Below are 21,696 nucleotides of genomic sequence, written 5' to 3' on the forward strand. Positions count from 1 at the left end.
CATGATTTTTATATATATCCAAGAGCTAAATCAAGTAGTGCTTACTTAAATAGGTTGTCATCTCATCATTCAAATTTAAGTTGTTCTAACTTTATTTAGTGAATGTTTTCTACTCAGAAATGTCCATGCAAAAAGTAAACATACTTATTATAGTATATGCAACTCATTTTACTCAAGTTGGGGTAAATAATAAACAAGAACCACAATTTACAATTCAAATACTTTATTTTGTGAACATCCTTTAAACTTTTGACATCATTCATCTGTAACAGACCTAACAGTAGTACGTTGCGGCAGTGATGTCAAAACACTGTGACCCTCAGAGGTAAAAGAACAGTTCTACATTTTGGCAAACTCATCAACTATGCATGGTTGAGGATTCGATATAAGTGCAAATATTGCCGACACATTGTTAGTATAAATGTCAGAGAACATAGAAACCACATGGAAATGTGTTGTGTTAGCTTACCCGTCATCCGGTGCAGCTTTCATTGATTGCCATACAAATACCATGCAGACGAGTGGAGGTAATTAGCTCAAACAAACATGTAAACAAAGATGGCTTAAAACGGGTAAGCTAACACAACACATTTCCATGTGGTTTCTATTATGTTCTCTGACATTTATACTAACGATGTGAGGCGGTCTTGGTGGAAAAAAAAGTTTGTTTAGTGGACTAACTTTGCCCGTGAAAGTATGCCCGTTCACTTAGGTTTTAACAGGTCTGAAGCTAGTAGCTGCACCCTGTCTGTATCTAGGCAACGACTACCATGACAACTAATATTTTCACGTCACTAGTCACACAAAGCACATTTATGACAATCGAAGACAGGTTGAAATAAACCGAAGTTTCCCTTTAAATGTGCCCCAGATGTACTTTGCACAATTTGAGATAGTTATGTAGTTTTGAGACCCATTTTGAAATCTAAAAGCAGCAACAGAAGGAAACACATTTGGGTCATTCTATGGAAATATCAAGAACAGAAAATGGCAGAAGCAACAAACAGAATGTGATAAAAAAAAAATAATAATAATTTTATCATCGTGCCAAAGCCTTGACTACAAATCCAGCAAATGTGACACACAAGCTATCACCAAGCCATCTATGGCAAGTAGATGTATCGCTTCAGAGTGACCATACGCTTCCCTGCAATGGTGTATGCTGTTAAAGGGAATATATCAGACAACTGAGCTGGATCAAGAACTTTAATAGTACTTGTATTCTCCAGCTCATAGCTGCCAAGGTGCTCAATAAACCAAGCATGGAAACATTTCACAATAAATCCAGGTTTACCATCAACAACTACAACCTGAATTAGCTCTCCAAAATCTGGAAGGCCACCAGTTGAACCATTAGCCAAGATCATTCCAGTGGCATATTTAGTGCCACTGTAACACACTGTGTTAGCCAAGTGAATACATGACTTACCAGGGTACTTGGCTTCCACTGCTCCCTTGATGTCCTCTCTCAGCACAGTCAAATCTACCTCTGACAGTTTGGTCACCTGCAATGAAGGTTGGAGAACCTTACTGTCATGAAGATGATACGCAATCATCATCTGATGCTTCACTGAGAGAGACAGAAGAATGTTGCGGAAAGAGTGTACATGTCTGACAACACGTTTAAAGAAGCTATGTTTAGCCTCAAACCGCATCGTCCACAGTGACACAAGTGGTCCAAAAGCCTTTATCAACTGAGGATAATGTTCTATGAAATGGTGCTTTGGAATTAGTGTTTGACCAGGGAAAGCTTCACAGAATCTGTGCCGATGCTCTGATATCTTACTGTCCAAGAAACAAATTGTCTCATCTGTATGGACAGGGGCTACAACAAGTTCAACTATGTCCTTGAGGTTGAGAAGAACCTGCCATGTTGGGTGACCCAGTGGTATCCTTGTGCCAATAATGAAAGGAAGGAGTCGCAGCAAAGCCCAATTTTCATGAGCATTCCCACCAACAGTTTTTTTAACAGCAAAACTAAGGGGTACTGGTTGTGGTGCATCCTTCTTATCTGTCCACCTGTATGGAAACTCTGCAATAAATTTATTCAGTTCTATAAGAGTGAAATATTTGTTCTTAATGAAGGTATCTATACACAATGCTAATTCTTTTGGTACAATGCCTTCAAAAAGATCATGCAACAAATCCGGGGGGTAGCCTGAAATAACGTCAAAATGTTTTAGTTTTTCTGTTAGTGGACACAGCCGCTTTACTCCATAGCTATGGCACCCACTCACCTGTGCAGTTTGAACGTGAACTGTGTGGCCTTCTTTGGTCCTGGGAGGAAATGTTCCTGTTCGAACCTCACATTCTTGAAATTTGGCGCGTTCTCCAAGACACCATCGACATATGTATGAACTTGAAAAACTCTCAACAAATCCACCGATGGAATGAGCACCCAGGTTGTCTGCAATGACAGAAGAGACAGTACCTTTAACTCGTCTACCAAGAGAGGGAATGTAAAGTCCGTCCTCCTCAAGACTACCAAGATCTTTGAGAAGTGGCTCTAACACAGCATCATATCCATATTGTTTTATGTCCTCAGCTTTGCAAAGAATGGCTAAAAATATTGAGGTCAGTGAAGACCGGAGCAATGGTGGGACATTCGCAAGAACCCAATAGACAGCAGTGATTTTGTGCTTTTTTCTCGAAGTTCCAAGTGGATTGCACACTTCAAATTCATCCACATATAAATTGAGAGCTATTGCCGGATTATTTTCAGAGAATAATTTGTTCGCTTTAAAGTGAGTACCATCATAAAATGTTGTGTACTGAGTTTCTGTATTTTCTGTGTTCAGTGCTTTTTTATCACTGTTCATGAGGAAATCCTGCATTTCCTTCTTCTTAAAAATCTCAGATAATGACTTCAGAATAGGTACATACTGGAAGCTTTTATGCTCCTGGGAATTAAGCACATACTCAACTGGCTCCACCACAGAGAAATTTTCCTTATAATATGTATTTCTCTTGTAGGCGGTCGACAGAGGGCCATCACTCCTCAATGCTTGGCTGATGGGGTTGGATCCACAGAGTTCTGTTACCATGTCAGTGATCACAGAATCATCAAGTTCACATTTATGCTTCTCTAAGCATGACTGCAAAATTCCTTTCATGATCGGACCTGATGCTGAACTTGAAATAAAGTTTAGTTCTTCCACCATCTCATCAATACACTGCTTGGGCACATTAGATATGCTTTCCAATTTCAGAAAGAGGTGGGCAAGATTAGCTTCAATTATGTTAGGCAATTCTTTTCTTTCTTCATCATAACTCTCTCCACACTCAACATCTTCCTCATCAGCAGGATCATCCCCTGCATTAACAGGATTCACATACCTGTGTAAGAGCTCAGGCTTGAAGTCATCCAGTGAGTGAGGTGTGTGTTTCCGTGTCCTATGAGAGGCAAATATACCATATATGTTGGTTTTGAAATGGCAATTTTCAAACACACATGTGACGGTTTCTTGTTTTTTTAAGTGACGGCCAATATGTTCAAAGTACTCCCTCTCTGTGGTGATGGTGCTTAGGGTACAACATGGACATTTAAAAGACAGGACATCATTAACTTGTGTTGTTTTATAAGATGTATGACTTCTTGTCATGTGTGATTTAAGGCTGGCCCATGTTTTGAAAGAGCAATAGCATTCCCAATGGAGACACGGCAAAAATTGCCCACCATGCATGTGCCGTAGCCTGTAGTGTTTTAAAAGCTCAGTCTTTCTGGGAGTTTCATATTTGCAAATTTTACAGCACCAATTCATTGCAAAAATGTATGCTATTACCCAGATTCGGTGAAAGACTTCTAAAAAACTACTTCATAATCAGATTCGAGCAACAAGTCAGAATCAATCAGTCAAACGGCAGTAAGTTAACTTAGCTCTTGACGCTAACGAAATGCTAAAATGGCAGCCGAGCTTACCTTTCAAGCAGCAACAGCAGCCACCGGTGCCGCGTCAAATATGCCCCCACGACGTCCAGCAAGAAGCCTCCGACAGGACCTGACGTCTTTGGCAGCGTAGCAATCCGGGTACACAATAATAAGCAGTTCCAAACTCTTCAGACTGAAGACGTGAAAGTTCAAACTAAGCAAACAGCAGCGTTCTCTGCGAGCAGACAGCGTGTCTCAGCTTCCCAAATTGGCTGCACCTGGAGCCTCTCGTCTGGTTCATTAGAGACCACGCCCACGCATCTTTTGAGTTTCAGGATAAAAGTTTGCATAATGCCAACTTGATATTTGTGTCTTGTTGAGCTGTTGCACCGTTATCCATTCAAAATACTCATGAAAATGAGTATGGATCATTTTTTTATTTTCGACTTGGTTTAACTAGATGAATAAAGTTGGTTACTTAGTTAAACAAATAGATGCTGCAAACTTAAATGTTTGTATTGAAATTGCATATTTATTTAAGTTGAATTTACTGTCACCTTGCTTTATTCTTTAGAGTGTGGCTGAAATATGATTGGATAAAAGCTCTAATGCTGCAGCTGAGAGACAGACGAGACAGAAAATGAAAAGAACAGGCTATTGGGAATAATTTAATAAGATTAATGGGAAAATATTCAAATGTAAGTCAGAGATTTTGATAAAGTTTAGGTCAGCAGAGAAGGCTTTGCAGGCCCTGATGGAAACACCACTAACATGCAGGCTGTTAAAGTAATGACACAGCTAGAAAATCGCACAGGAGGAGGACCAGGTGTATTTACTTGACTGTTTGTGAGTGTTTTGCAAAACAACTTCAGTGAAAAAACAAGAAAATAAATCCACCTTAAAAGAGATCTGTTCTTAAATCTGTTTTCTTGGTGCCACGCGTCATTTCAGTTCAGTTAATTTTTGAAAATGAAAAACAAATCATGCACTCATTAGTGACTCATGGATGTGTTAACGGCCAAAGTAAGCGTGCAAAAGTAATGCAACAGAGCTCCCTCCCACTGCTCCGAGTCCATCTGCGTTAATGCATTTCTAGAGCCCTTTCATATTTCAATTATAATATATAATGTGTTTAATTTACAGCAGAAATCGGGCCCTGAATAATGGATGTCGATCAAAAGGTTTCCATTCGGCAGAAACCTTTTAAAACTCTTAAAATATTCTCAGCGTTCGTCGACTGAGCAGCGTTTAAACAGCTCATCATACTAATGTCAGATGAGACCATTTATCTGCTCCGGCTTCATATCGTAGAGATGCAGTACTTCTGCCCAAGACGAGATGTTTTTCTCACCGACCGTCTTGTTTCTGTCACATTACATTTTCACCATTCTCTTAATTGAACAAATGTTCTAACGTCTGTTTGATTCTAACAAACGACTTCAAAAACTGCTTCAGCCAATGATTTCATTAACTTCAAAATCATGCAGCCAACAAGATTAGTAGTTTCGGATCTTATTTTCATAAACACGATATCCCAAATTAAAATTCAATGCAAATAAAAAATAAAACTAAACAACTGCCGTGCAGTAGTTATGTTTTATTCCTTTTTATTTCTAAATGTGAGGCTACTTGCGGTTGCATAAGCACCTAATGTGTGTTTTCCTTTGCTAATAAATCAAGTGAAAAACTAATCTTTGCCAGGAGAAGAGTAAAAAATTCATGACCATCTGCCTCAGACATTTTTAATCACTGGTGTTGCGGTCGGGGCGCTTCATCTTAGCAGAATGGAGGACTCCTGCAGTCCTCTACAGCTTTCAGACTGAGCTCTATGGGCACGTAGAAGCAACTGAAGACTTCACTGGGAAAATATTTTACTTACCAATTACAAAATACTTGTACAAAATTTATACGAGTTCTGAAGTCGAGAGTGCAGTGTAATCCTAAATATGAAGCTGACCAAGCAAAGCTGACCAAAGTGGTCAACATGAAAAATATGTGTGGAAACGCAAAATGCATTTAATAGTTTTTGACCTTCAATAAAGTTTTAAACCTTTAACCTAATTAGATAAAAGTGCAGTTCCTCAAATGGCCACTTGAGGCTCTAAAGAACCTCCATGATAAAATATAAAGATGGCGACGACGGAGACGCCACACTGAGCTTCATAACCGCTCTTCAAAAAACCAATAGGTGATGTCACTGTCCGTCTTTACACCAATCAGCCACAACATTATGACCACTGACAGGAGAAATTAATAACATTTAAACATCTTGTGACAATTCAATGTTCTGCTGGGAAACTTCTGGACCTGGCATTCATTGGTGTGGATGTTACTTAGACATGTAGCACCCACCTAGACCAGACCAGACACCCCCACCCCATAGCAATGACACTCCTTGATGGCAGCAGCCATCCCCAGCAGGATGCAGCCTGACACAGACACACACACACAAAAACACTTTAGGAACAACTCAAATAAAAACATGAAGAACAGCACAAGGTGTTGACCTGGCCTCCAAATTCACTAGATCCCAAACTGATCAAGTATCTGTGGGATGATCCACAGAAGCCCCTCCCCTCAAAGGCCCCCCCACTAACAATATTCTGTAGCCAGACACCACAGGACACCCTCAGAATGTCCATTCTCTGATGAGTCTCAACTGCTTTGGAGACCTACACAATATTAGGAAGGTGGTCATAATGTTATGCCTGATCGGTGTATATATAGCCCACAGTCAAAACAATAACAACTGGATCCGCTGCTGTCGGGACAACCAGACCAGACGGTTCAGTCCAAATAGTTGAATGAGTTCAGTGAGTCCGTCCCGTCCCGTCAGCCCTGACCTCCTCATTTCTGTCTCTCCTTCCCACATCTCCGTTACAAAATGAATCAACCAACGGGAGGACTTGTAAGCGGACGAAAGCATCCATCTTGTTTGGAATCGCAGACACAAACAACGCAGTCGCCAACCCCTCGTCTCACTCCCCGAGGGCAAACGGCGTATATCTGTCTTTGAATCCCGGTATCCAGTGAACGGCGATAAATCGGGACAGTTCTCTGGATGCCAGAGACAGTGGAGGACGTCGTCACGCTTCAGCGGGCAGCCCTCTGGATTTCTGGGTTACATTTGCTCAGTGATGTGGCGAGGCTCAAAACTAAAGAAATAAATAAAACTAAATAACACAGCCTGGGCCAAAATGTTATTCCATCTCCGAGCTTTCTGATGTTTCTCAATTCTGTCCCCACAGACAGAATAATATACTGTTTTCACATTCAATTATGCAGCAGCTGAAACTGCTCAGGAGAGGATGGGGAGGAACAACGGCATTGTGTATTGGGCTCAAGACGACCGCACAGTTATCTCGGCTGGTAATGACAACATGAGACTGCACTGATAGTGTTTTTTAACATTTATTTTATCCCTTTGTGTCCCTGAAATGCTCTGTTGCATCACATATATTTGAATCATGATATTTTCCTCTGCAAAGTGCACTGCTTCTCTTTCCCTCAAATCCAATTAGATGCATTATTTACTGTTTTCCGAGGAAGTGGAAATCCTTGAAGGCCTCGAGCTTCTCTGTGGACTGTGGGGTATGTGCTCAGATTATAGGCAATACTATTTGATCACTTATTAATGCAGGAATGTACAAACTACACAAAGCCCGCTGCTTCTGCAAGACTGAAAACCAAACTGAAGTCAGATAATTCCTGAATAATGTATAAGTGCTATCAATAAATTATGGTCCTTGTTATTTCAATTCATTTCTACATCGGTATGGCACCCCTGCCTGCTGTTGCAGATTCCAGCTGTCACCCTCACCGAGAGTCCAAGTACACTCGCTACACTCCGGCACAATCAGAAATGAAAGCGTTTGCTTCTGTTCACTCTCAACAGGGAGACTCATCTGACTCTAATAAGGCACTTTTCGTGTGAATCGTTCCCACACAAAGTTTTTAAAATGTGTTTTGTGATCTGTCATCTGTGCGAGAAACCATTAGGGAGTGACTCATATTGGGAAGAAATACCCAGCTTGCTTCATATCACCTAAATCATCTAGATGGAACAAACGCTAATGGCCAAACTGTCAGTTTAATGTTATGGCTGCTTTGCTAAAACATTTCTCTTGTTGCTTTCACAATGAAACGGGAGGACTTTTCTAAAAGAAAGACCAGAGTTATACATTGATAATACTTTTTTAATAGCCGCTGACAAGGATTTAATTAAGTTGTCAAAATCAGGTTCCCTATAACTCAACCGCTAAAAAGTCGAGGCAAGTGAAGGTCTTCATTTTGTGGATTTACACGCGTTTAATATATTGAGCAGTCTCTCCTGCAGAGCAGCTAAACCGGGCTGCTCAGTTTTCCTTCTCACTTTATTTGGCACGTCTTGCAAATATCCTAAACCTCAGGAACATTCAAGGGTGGAGTAGGGGGGGGAGAGACTGTGAAGTAGGGGTTGCACGAGTTCAGATTTTTTTAAAAGTCGACTGTTATGTGATGAAAGTCAAGTGGACACGACTAGTCTCTGATGACGTCACTAATAAAAACACAGTAGAAAGTAATGAAATCAATATTTTTGACCTGAATACTGTGAGCTGCAGATATGTATAGCCTGTATAAAAACATGCAGCACCTCAGCACCATCAGTAGCATTTAATAGTACTCCACAGCGTGTTGTTAGATGGGATAGTGCAGCAGCTAAAGGTCTAATAACTTTATCAGATAGTTGATGTGCAGCCTCCTTCTCTCTGTTACCACAGGACGTTTGGTGAAGTTGTTAATTGACTGCTGTCCAGAGGATTTGGACCGTTCCTCTGCTAGCATTAGCGTTAGCCTGTTCTGATGCATTGCAGTAGTACTTTAGTTGTATTTCAGGACTGACATGTCACGGTAGTATGGGCTTCATCTTTTGTGAAGTATTTCCACACACTTGATGAATTGCTGCTAGAAAATAAATGAATAAATAATGCTTTCCCAAATAAAGAATTTTCAGTCAGATCTGATCAGAGCACGGTAGTTGGAGTAAAGACACTGAGACTTTGAGCATGTGCAAGCTGAATGTGCATGAATTGTTTCCACAATTCCAAGTTCAGTACTGAGTGTTTGGTGAGTCTGTCTACCATTGCTGTTATTTGTTTTTTTGCATTTTTCATGAAAGCACCTGAACATTTGCATCCTGAACGTACCTGAAAAATATACTCTCCTCTCAAAGAAAATCATTACATGGCTGCTTGAACGTTTTCAGTTATTTTTAGTCTCTTAAAACAGTTTTTTATATATATATATAATTTAAATGACTGTCACTGCAGTACCTTAGGACGAGGCATACTTTACCAAACTTTACAGAATTGTGCATTAGTCAAAAACCTAAACCTACTTCCGAATGGAGTCCTAAATCTGAGCTAAGGACACATCTGAGTCACTGTCCTTGCTTTCCAAGAACTTTTGTTACACACCAAAAAAAGGGAAAAAGCACCACAGATCATGGTTAAACAAAGCTTATCCATAAATTCAATCAGGGAGATCTGTCTCCACATGATCAGCCTCTGTTTCTCTAAGGTCACTTTACGCTATTTCACTTCCCATGCTGTCCAATGATCTGTTCGCCCATCTTCTCTCAGCCAGTCAGTCCCAAGCCCCCTGTTCTTAAAACTCATTCTTGTTCTCTCAGTGTCCATCATGTAGCCCCCATTTCCACCTCATCCTGGTTGTCCAGAGGACCTCAACTGACCACCACTAGCTCTGATACTCTTGGGGTCCTGGTCCTGTACACTACCTTTATCTGTCACACTTTTTCTGTCTCTGCCCGGCTTGCCTCAAGCTGATGGGTCCCTCCATATGATCTGGGTTCTGCTCAAAGGCTCTTCTTGTTAGAACGGAGTTTTGCCTTGCCACCACTGACTTAGTGCTTGCTCTAGGCATGGCAGGCATGTCAAACTCATTATAGTTCAGGGTTTGATCTCAAGGGGCCGGACCACTAACACAATGGCGTATTAACCTATAAATAATGGCAACCCCAAATGTTTGCCTTTGTTTTAGTGCAAAGAAGAAGTGTTTAGATTGAATGAACTATACTATTACAAAACATGTAATGAACAACCGGACATTTTTTTAAGAAAATATGTCCACAACTCTTACTAAAACTAAAACTCTGTGAACCCCAGGAATAGCAGTTACTTTTATCGAAAAAATTGCAGTTAATGTCTTCAATGTAATTTTTTTTACCAGATTAGACCCTCCGGTGGGCTTCTGTTGGCCCACAGGCCGTATTTTTGACACCAGTGCTCTAGGGAGTCTCAGGCTGTGTTTCAGGCCAGGTTTCTGTCTTAAGACAATTTGTATTGTTGTTGACGCTATCTCACTATAATTAGATTGACTGTGCTCTTTGATCGGAGCCTTACCGCCAAGATCTCTAAATGAAATGAACTCTCCTTATTGAGCTTCTGTTCTGTTTGCCAATAAGCCGCGAGTTTAGAGGAAATACTGTGTGTATTTCTGCATGTAACACATTAAACATTATAGGAGCTCAAAATAAATAACTGCAACCGATTGTTGTAGCACTGTGGGGTCAAACACGTGATAAAGTGCAGCTTCTTTTGAGTCAAACTTGAACCTAAAGCTCTGCACAACGATACGACCCCTTGAACTCTTCCTTGTTCCTGTGCTCTGATTGGCCTCCTTACAATACCAGACAAAAATCCATGCAGCTATTCAGTTTCCTCCGAAAGTAAAAAGAAGATATTTCTCCTTCGTGTTAGCATATAGACCTTTAACATGCACACACAAGAAAACATTGGTTGATTAAGCCTGAGCATTGCTGCCATGCACCAGTGGTCGAATCAGTTTTAACTGCCGGAGTCCAGACATGGGCTCGGGCTCAGAGGTCGACCCTCCACCAACGTTCAGCAGGAGCCGATGAACCGGGGTGGAAGTAACAAATCTAATCTTCACTCGTTAGTGAATGACTTCATTCTTCCACCTGAATGCCCTCACACTCCTTCGCCTTGAATAATTCACTGTTCCCGCGCTTCTGGAATGGGAGAATGTAATTAGTTAACACCCAAATAAGATTGATTAACGAGTCTGAACCATGAGGCCTCGTCGACAGATTAAAAGAGGGCCTCAAATAATCTCTACTTGCACTCGCCGAGCAAACACAGTCCCTGTTTAATTAACCGTACCTATAGGGGGAGAGGATGTGTTCAGGTGCTGGTGTGATGAACAGTTTCATTTGGTAGCGTCACGCCACAGCTCGGGAGAAGCTCGGCTGATTCTGTGAACAAAGTTTCTCCAGATGTCACCGCAATTCATTTCCTGCTCATGTGTTGACACCAAGAAAAAAAACAAAAACACAGTTCCTCCAAAGAAATCAACAGAGCCTGTGAGATGCTTAACTGTTCACTGTGATCACTTACCGAAGAGACATTTATCGCAGCTGCTAATTAAATATTTTCCGTAACAGCACCTTGCATCCCACAGGCATTCTGCAGCGCCTTGTGTTCTTTCTGCAAGAGTGAATGGTGAGAGAGTTAGCTTAGCCGCCGCAGATCCTCAGTATCGACTGTGGGTTGTGTTTGCTCTTGGTGTGCTAATGCAGTACCTGCTGTTTCAACCTCTTCCTGTGGGATATGCTGAAATCGAGTCAATATTTATGAGTATTGCTGCTCTAGGCTCTTCCCTAATGGCGTATAGCTGCTCAGGTGTCCGTGCAGGATGGCGAAGGCAGGACGCCTGAGGCTGGTGGTGATGAGAGAGGGCTGATGCATCGAGACAAAGAGGAAAGTGTGCTTGTGAGAGTGAGCGAGGAGGAAAATGGCTTCATACAGTACATATTGACCTGGCCTTTGTAGGGGTGATGTTGCAATCTTCTGACCTGGCCTCAGGATTAGAAACCTATTCATTTTAGAGTGCAGAGAAAAACTGTGTGTTAGCTCAGGACAGGGCAGACCTTGAGTTTCACTTGCACAATACAGCAATAGAACAGTACGCAGGGTATTTTGCATGTTTACGCAAGGAAAATGAATCTTTTTGAATACAAATAATGCTCTTTCTGCATTGCAGTAGTACTTTAGTTGTATTTCAGGACTGACATGTCATGGTAGTATGGTGTTTCCACACACTTGATGAACCGCTGCTAGTTTGCTGCAACGACCCACTGGACTCCTCACCTGTCTTGTAGGAGGCGTTCATGTTGTTATTGTCACGTGATCAGCGTCTAGTTGACTAGACGGTACAACCCCTAGTATACGGTAAATGCCAACCAGTACTCCTAAGTTGGACGGAGCGGCACCACGTTAACATGGCAACACACGTTTCAGGTCATGTGACCAATAAGAACTAAAACAACTGAAGAGCTAAAACTAGATTTTGACACTGGGTCTATGTATAGAATACAGCTCCACGATCAGGTGATAATGTGGACGCCTGTAGAGAGACATGTGCAAACACAGGTCTATTGTTAGCACAGGCGCTATGCCAATGAATGCATCCATTTCTAATTAATGTGTAACTTTCAGAAATAGTTATCTGTTGCCTCTTTTTTAGGTTATAGTTGCGACAGTAAATGTGTTTTGCAAATAATTCTCCTTTTCTTTACCGTTTCTGTGTTGACTGAGAAAGATATTTGTGGCGTGGTATAGAACCGCACGATATTCTGACTTAAAAGAACCCACTGTGAAACAATACTCAATCACAAAATGAAACTCATTTTATTTAAAAAGACAGGTTTCATCTGTCTTTGATTAAATCAGAAGTGAAAATGTTTTTTTAATGTGTTCTTGATCAGCGATGCTGTTTGAAAACGCCACGGCCTCAGATATGCAGTATATCCCCCTGGCTCGTGTCTCTATCAGATTGCTGATATTCTCATGGTAATTACCAGCTGGTAATCTGTCCAGTTCCTTCACGCATAAAAAAAAAAACACTCGAAGCTACGGCTCTAATAAAATCTGAGCTCTTATCAGAATAGAAAACAATTTTAAGGCCTCTACGAGAAGCGCTATTTTCCACTTCTGTCTGTGTCTGTGTGGGGCTGTCAGTGGGTTAATAGAAAAGGCAGCAAAAGAGAAACAATTTCAACCAGACGCTGTCGCACATGGCTGTATTCTCAGCTTTTGTGTGAGTATACTTATTCTTCCTGGCGTGATGCATCATTACTGGCCGGTGCACTTGATCTGTGATTGCAGCTTTTGTTTTGATTCAGACGCCTATAGAGCTCATTTATTTGTTGATCACAGCTGTTGTCTCATGAACGCTTGCGAGGGAGCCTCCTGACTGCCAGCTTCTCCTGTATTCCTGCTCATTTATTAACCGCTCAAGTCCCACTTTTATCAGGGCAGAGAGTCGGCTTTAATTAGAGGCGCGTCTTGTCTTATTGCCTCATATTGATCGTAGCTATTTGGAGTTCGATCGCACCTACAGCTCATTTTCCACAGCATAGCAGAAATGTGCCCATTTTGTCTCCTTTAACAGGGTCCAAGTGAAGTAAGGCTTCTAAATGAAACTCATGCGGCGGGTATAATGGCAGTGACCGGGTGGTCGAAACAAATTTCTTACACTTGTTCTAGCAAACTGTAGCTTTGCTGTAATTTCTCTTTATTCATGCGCCTTAATAACTTGTGACTGCAGTTTGCTTCATTTTGTTCTGCTTTTTATTGCGTCTTTATGAGTCACTGCTTGGAGCGGCACCATTAATTGCCAGTTATCGTCAACATACATCTCCTTATACACATAAAATGTAAAGCTTTAATTGGTACTGCTTTGGTTTTAATCACTGTCGCCAGGAAAGTTTTTGTAATCCATGCTGACATGCTGGACTTCTATGTTAAACATAATTAAATTGGGGCAGCTGCGATCAGGTGGTTAGAAGCGCTGATATGGGACGGAACGTCACTGGTTTCAATTCCCTAAAGCACAGGTGTCAAAACTAGAGGCTCGTGGGCCAAATGTGGCCCGCCAGAGGGTCTAATCTGGCCCGTGGGATAAATTTGTATAAAAATTACATTGAAGACATTAGCTGCAGTTTTTCCAATAAAAGTAACTGCTATTCCTAGGGTTCACACAGTTTTAGTAAGAGTTGTGGACATAACACAACATTGACACCTAGAACTAAACAGAAATTGCACGGGAAACATTTGGAGTTGTCATTATTTGTAAGTTAATGCACTATTGTGTTACTGGTCTGGGCCCCTTGAGATCAAATTGGGCTGTCATGGCCCCTCAACTGTAATGAATTTGACACCTCTGCCCTAAAGCATTTAACTCCCCCGTGTTAAATACAGAGAATGAATTAATAAAGGTTAATAATAAGCATGATATGACATGCCAATTACCATTAACCATCACTCTTTTACAATTTACAAGTTTATTCTTTTACAAAAACTTAAAGCGAGTAAAACAAAGTAAACTTCTGAATGGCAGTTTTGAAGCTCGGTATGGATGCCGCTGGCAGTCACCATCTTGGAAGCATTTATGTATGTTAATTATGCATAACTTTAAGCCCTGCTATAATATAAACGGGTCAAATAAAAATTCTCCCTGAAAATGCAAATTTAAAAGTAGGTCTTCCAGAATCGTACAAATGTGTTTGCAGTTTTTCCAAAGTCTGTTGCAAACATTCCTCTGACCTGAACATTTTTTTTTTTTTTTCAGACAAAACTTTAAAGTTCCTACTTCTCAAGTATGTTAGAACTTGTATAATTCTTGTATAATTTATATGGGTGCGTTTGCAAGATCAACGGTTTCTATACAAAATTACCAGCTCCCATTCAAACCCTTTACTTGGTGGGAATTTGTGGAGCATGAGAAAAAAATATGGCCAACATTTCACAGATAACTGCAGTACCTTTGGGTTCCTCTTTCCTGATTGGTTATGATCAGATCATCGTTTAGTTGACCCAAATAATGGGCAGTAACTGGTGTCATTTGGCAGATTTGCATGAAATGGGCGGTCCAGTCTATTTTATTCCATTTTTCAAGTTTATACTTTAACAAAAACTTAAAGTGAGTAAAACAAAGTAAACTTCTGAAGGGCAGTTAAGAAGCTCAGTGTGGGTGGCACTGACGGTCACCATCTTGGAAGTGTCTGACTCCTCCTTATTCTCAGTTAATTAAAAAATGACTGAACAAAGAGTTAGAGCATGGGTTGAGCTGAGTTATATAAAAATTCACTCCTGTACAGTTGAATGGAGAAGCTGTAAACATGTTGTGAAGTTGGACATTTTAACGTGGAGGCTTATAGAGGATGCCCCTAGTGGCCATTTGATGTACTGCAGTTTTTGGCAATTCCTTGCTGGCTTAAGTTTTCATGTACCGATGTTTACCGCTGTCTGACTGTTAAGCTTCTGTTCTCATTTGTCTTATCTATCTATGGAAAAGTGGCATAATGCTAATGTTTATGATTCAGAAATGCATCATGATCTGTTTCCTCTTGGCCTGACATGTGCACATGAAATTAGCTCAAAAATCACATTCTTGCATAAGTAGGCTAAGCAGCTTAGTTATTTGCAGCTTAGTATAATGCAATACAGCAAGCAGTGTTAATGGGAGAGCTGTCATACATAACGAAAATGTGTAGTTTCTTTTTAAATTGTCCAGTGGAAACCTCTGGGAAAACATTTTCTCACTGGACGACGTGTTAAATGAGTGCTGCCTCAGTCGCGCGATCTCTTTATTAAAGTTATGATGAGCCAGCTCTGTTGGGCTTGAATCATTGACCAGTCCTTCCTTCATTACTACCCAGCTAAAACAGGCTCCATACCGCCGTCGCTTCCCTGCTAGAGATGGATACGCTAATGCCCCGCTGGTGATGACAAAGAAATATTGCAGATTTTTAATAAGCAGTGTGTGCATGTGTAAATTTGCACTTAAGCTTGTTTTTGTACTGTAACCCAGAGCAAATGCTCATTCTTGTCTCTGCGCCCATGCTTACGTACGTGGGAGTCTTGGCGCTCATGCCTATATATGTGCCTGTGTGATTTTGCAGAGATCATTAGCGGTATTGTGCACTGGCCCGATTCTCTGGCCGTCCTCTGCTCCTTCAGAAGTATTAATATTTTGGAGGAGTCACCTGGTGGAACTGAGAGCTTATGCAAGCACAATCGCCACAAGAGCGTACATGCATTGTGTACACGCGGCCTCATTACCAGGGCAGAAAAGAAGAAATCTGCAAACACAGTGTTGTGGAATATACACACTGAGGGAACAAAAAAATGTTCTTTATGTCTTGCCCTTTTGAACCAAGGTTTTACCACACGCTATTTTGCTTTCTGAAGTTTTGGATCATTGGGCATTTGTGAAGCAGACTGTAGTTGCACAGATGCATTTAAATTGTTCAATTATTCGTCAACTGTTGCTTATGAATTGCTGTAGTCTGAGTCATTATGAAAAAAAGACAAAAAGGACAAAGATCTGAAGATCAAATCTGCACTTTTTTTCTGATTAGCAGTCCCAAACCAAAGACACTGCCTACAATCATTCCTTCATTTTCTGTAACCACTTGTCCTCTGGGGGGTCGGGGTGGGGGGCTGGAGCCTATCCCAGCTGTCATTGGTCTAGAGGGGGGGTACACCCTGGACATGTCTCCAGTCTATCACAGGGCTAACACAGAGAGACACTCACACCTACGGCCAATTTAGAATCACCAATGAACCTAACCAGCATGTCTTTGGAATAATTCTGCTGCAAATGGACTAATCGAATATAAGCAGTTTTTCCAGCCATTCCTGATATCATTATGTCCCATTAGAATGAGGTTGTGTATTGTACGATGTGAATGAGTGAGCGCCAAGATACACCGAGGATCACAGAGACATCAAACATGAGATAAACCAGAAATGCTATCAGAACGACCAGTTTAAAGGACTGTGAAGTAAACCTGAAGAACTGGACAGTAAAATGCATAAGCAGGTGTGTAAACACAGACACTAGAAGGCAGCGTCAACAGTCAGACAATATAAGCTGCAAAATATACAACATTTTCATAAGCAAAGTTTGCTTTTGTCACAGTTAAGTCTCTGTGATTGAATGAGGGGGGGATGGGAGGACCCTGGTCCTAACAGAAGAACACGGAAAGTAAAATCAGACCTGACCACAGCCGCTGAGTGTCTTGTGACGTGCTACGATGTGATTTATATCGTAATATATTTGAACAAATGATGCCTTTGGTCAAATTGTTCAAATGATTTGTAAAAAAACGGAGTTATGCACCTGAACGAAGGAGCGAAGAGCACATATTGTGTATGTTCAAGAGTTTGCGGTGGATGAATGGGTTGATTTCACACGATGTTCGCATCCTACAGTCCCTGACAAAAGTCTTGTCACTTATCCATTTTGTAGAAGCAACAGTTTATAACCTGACTTTTAATTAATCCATTGGTTTTAGAAATGGCTCATATGAAAGCTAAAACCCTCCCAAATTATGTTTGATATGCTAAAATAAATTTGCTTCACTGAAGAAAGATTGATCATTTAATGAACACAGAAAGGTCAGATTTTGGCAAGACAAAAGTTTTGTCGCCTACAGAAAGTAATGTGAAAATTGAACAAATCATTTACTTCAAATACAAAAATATGATGCATAACATCAGTGAATTAAGTACTGGTGCTGTGAGATCCATATTTAATATCTTGTATGACTTCCATGAGCTTGAAGGACTGCATCCATGCGGTTCGACAATGATTCATACAATTTAGCAAAGAAAGCAGTCCTACATGCCTCCCAGAGTTCATCAAGATGCTTTGGTTTCGTCTTCCATGCTTCCTCTTTCATTCTTCCCCAGACATGCTCAATGATGTTCATGTCTGGTGACTGGGCTGGCCAGTCCTGGAGCACCTTGATCTTCTTCGCCTTGAGGAACTTTGATTTAGAGATGGAAGTATGCGATGGAGCACCGTCCTGCTGCAAAATTTGACCCCTTTTATGGTTGGGAATGTAAGAGGTAGCTAATACTTCTTGATATTTTACGCTATTGATATTGCCTTCCACCCTGCAAATCTCTCGCACACCCCCATACTGGATGTAACCCCAGACCATGATTTTTCCGCCACCAAATTTAACTGTTTTCTGGGTGAATCTCGGATCCATGCGAGCTCCAGTAGGTCTCCTGCAATATTTGCGGCGGCTGTGATGTAATTCAACCGAAGATTCATCTGAGAAATCCACCTTCTGCCACTTTTCCAGCGTCCATCCTTTTAGCAGGCTGTGGACCTTGGCAAATGCCATACGTTTTTTTAATTGCCTTTTGTTTAGTGCTGGTTTCTGGGCCATTTCGAGACAGAATTCTACAAACTGTTCTGGTTGACACGGGGACTTGAGGTGACAAGGCCTGGTGGAGCTCTGCTGCAGTGGAAAAGGGGCTGGCCTTGGATTTTCGAGCCAACAAACGGTCCTCCCGAGCAGTTGTCTTGCGGGGTCTGCCGGACCTGGGCTTGTCAAAAACATCTCCAGTCTCTTCAAATCTTTTTCTTATTCTTTGAGGCTGTAATCTAGGATTGGGTGCATCATATGACAATCGACAAGACTTTTGTCTTTGCAAAAACTGACTCAGTGGGCTTTACCAAGCTGTGAACGTTAGAATGCTTTTCAGCAGTTTTGTTTGGCACCAAAACATTATTTCAAAAGCTGTTGGGATTGTAATTAGCCATTGCTTGTAAAACAAATTGATAATACATATATTTGAGGGGCACTTAGGGTCAACTTGTACCCAAGCGACAAGACTTTTGTCTTGCCAAAATCTGACCTTTCTGTGTTCATTAAATGATCAATCTTTCTTCAGTGAAGCAAATTTATTTTAGTATATCAAACATAATTTGGGAGGGTTTTAGCTTTCATATGAGCCATTTCTAAAACCAATGGATTAATTAAAAGTCAGGTTATAAACTGTTGTTTCTACAAAATGGATAAGTGACAAGACTTTTGTCAGGGACTGTATTTGCAGCAGAAAATCAATGTTGACCTGTTATCTTTACACCGAACTGATCGAAGAACGTGTTTTATGTTCAATTGTTCTCATTGTTAGCCACGTGTTAGAAAGCCTTCCTCCCGGAAGCCCTTTTAAGGATTCAAATAGCATTATAGCTATTAACACCTGCATCTGTCTTACAGTGTTTCCTACGAAATTTCAGCCTGTCCACTTCATCTACAGGAACACTAAACATAATGCAGTTCAGACGTGGCATTGTATGGATAAATCGACTCATTTTTAATCTAACTTTGCTAGCTAGCGCTTATAAAGTTAAGCTAGTTCATGTTATGCACAAATATCAGGTTTTAAAAAGCGGCAGTGACTAAAATTGTATAACACTACAGACTGTATAAAGATGGACGGCGGAACTGCTCCTCTAAATTGAAGCCAAAGCAAGTAGAGCTCCCCCTGGTGGCTGGCTGCAGTATAGGTCATAAGCTCCACCCCCTCCATGTTAGTGGATGGGACTTGCATCAACTTAAAACACTGAAATACACGTTGAATAATTGCTTTTTCAAGGATGGTTTCGGTCATTTTAGGTAAATAACACATAGTTCATGAATGTTCAAGTGTCAGTTTTTTGGATAAGTTTAGTTTTAGTTAGTTATTTGACGCCATAGAAACAGGATGTGACATCATGACAGAGCATCGATATTGCAGCTCCACTCTCAGACCGTACTGATCAGACTCCAAACTCGCAAGATGGCGCCGCCTGTATCCCCGGGAAAATAGCGTCAGTTTGGTCAATGCAAGGAAGTGGAGCCACATTGTCCATATTTATATACAGTCTATGTACGACACAAATAGCTTCCGTTGCTACGCGAGTTGTCCGTGCTGTTTTCTCCGTCAGGTTATATTCAGTACAGAACAGCTGAGTGACTGGTTTGTTTGGAGGTTCTGGGGGAAGACGGCTTCAGGAACAATAGGAAAAACAAGCAAGCACAACGTTGTTTGAAATGTGCAAAAATATTTCCAATTTGTTATGAGTAAATTAGACCCTGGCAGAAAACAGGGTCAAATAGTATTACCATTATATGGGAAACCCTGGTCTTAAACACAATTTGCTGTGTACGACAACATATAAAATGATTTGTGTCAACGCACCATAAAAAAAATGAGACTCTTGCTGGACATTGGACCTTAAACAGATTTGAAAACTTGCTTGAGATAACATTACAGATCAAACGGCCTCTAGATGCATTCATCACGCCGCTTATTTTTGTTTTTGAGTGTGTCGATTAACTTTAAAATGTTCATTTATTTGAAGTTTTCCACTTTTCAAGCTATTTTCTGGGGAGGATCTAATTCAAAAGACCTGCAATAAAGAAATGAAATATAAATGACATGAACGGGGCGACATGAATTTGTCTGATCTTGGGTTAAAACTGTTTAAAGCTGTTTACCTGCATAATTAATCTGAAACGTGATGAAAGAATAACAACTTTAACACATAATAATATCCCCATAAGACCTCCAGTTTATCCAAGTGAAAACAAGTAAAAACAAATTTTCTCCGTCGACAGTGACGCCAAACACACACACGGTGACATCCGTGAACACGTCTAATCTTCGCGGCGCTTTGACATGCACATTTCATTTATCAAAGTAAGTCTCAGCCCAAGCTCTGCTTTTATCTTCCTGATAAACAGCCTTCATTTTCCCCTGTAGAAACGGTCTCCAAGTCAAATGTAATCTTCAAAGGGATGCACTGAGGCGTCCTCCTGGCCCCGTTGGCTCGGTCGTGTATCCAGGATGTCCTTTGTTTGAATCTTGAACACAACCTTTGTCATCTCTTTTTCATTTTTCTACTGCAGATTAATCTAATAATACCCCCCCAACCCAAAAAATACCCCCCCCCCCCCCCCCCCAAAAAAAAAAAAAAAACAAACACTGGGTGAAACTTTGATTTGACAAATGTTCGGGAAAATATTTCAAACCACGCTCTTTATAAACAACTGTACTTTACAGCACTCAGAGTAAAACCACAAAATTGCATTTAATGGTAGAAGATGAATCAAGAAACAGAAAAGTCCCAGTTTTTGGTTTAATCTCATTTTTGCATGCGTGTTTAATTCAAAGCAACCATTCATTTTTTTTTAGGGGGGATATCTTCTGCACATGCATTTATACATTTACTCTAATGATCCCTATGGGGACGTTGTGATATTGTTGGCCTATATACAGTGGCCCTGATAATGCGTTAAAGCATAATTAGTTTGAGAAATTATCGCAGCAGTGAGATAAATAGGCCTGAGATATTTTCCATTGCTTGTGTGTGTGTGTGTGTGTGTGTGTGTGTGTGTGTGTGTGTGTGTGTGTGTGTGTGTGTGTGTGTGTGTGTGTGTGTGTGTGTGTGTGTGTGTGTGTGTGTGTGTTGCCCTCTTTGAACTGTGCAATGTTTCCACTCCAGCTGTCTGTGTTATGTGTGTGTGTGTGTGTGTGTGTTAAGTTGACATACAGTAATGTCAAAGTCATGTATACACCAGGAAAAGGAACAACACGACATCTGCTGAAGATGGCTGCAGACACGGAGAGCATCTTAATCATTGGTGACCTGAGAGGCTTTAATAAAAACAGAAATGGAGAGACAACTTAAACATAAAAACTGTGAGGGGTCTAGAAAGCTGCTACCCAAAACAAAATTTAATCAAAAATGTCCTCAAGATTTTGAGGACTTGATTGTTTCCTGCCGTTTTCCGTCATTATTATTATTAAGCTAACCAGCTGAGGGATCCTGCAATATATTTGACTTATTTTCTAACTCTTGGCAAGAACTGCAAAGCCAGTGGTTAGACCAGAATTTCACAGCATCAGCTTTGGGCTTTGTGGACTGAGGTGACAACGTGTTTTTCCATTTATCAGCGC

At 40.8% G+C, this 21,696-nt stretch overlaps 1 long non-coding RNA gene across 1 annotated transcript; it reads right to left on the reverse strand.

Annotated features, from left to right (window-relative positions):
• Positions 1-805: 805 nt before the first annotated feature.
• LOC311505836 lies at positions 806-4,409 on the reverse strand. The gene is made up of 3 exons (XR_014699670.1): positions 3,920-4,409; positions 3,337-3,393; positions 806-2,407 (listed from the first exon to the last, which is right to left on the reverse strand). It is a non-coding gene; the product is annotated as an uncharacterized lncRNA (long non-coding RNA).
• Positions 4,410-21,696: the final 17,287 nt, after the last annotated feature.

This window comes from Chelon labrosus, assembly GCF_963514085.1.
Source record: "Chelon labrosus genome assembly, chromosome: 20".
In the NCBI taxonomy this organism is placed as follows: Eukaryota; Metazoa; Chordata; class Actinopteri; order Mugiliformes; family Mugilidae; genus Chelon; species Chelon labrosus.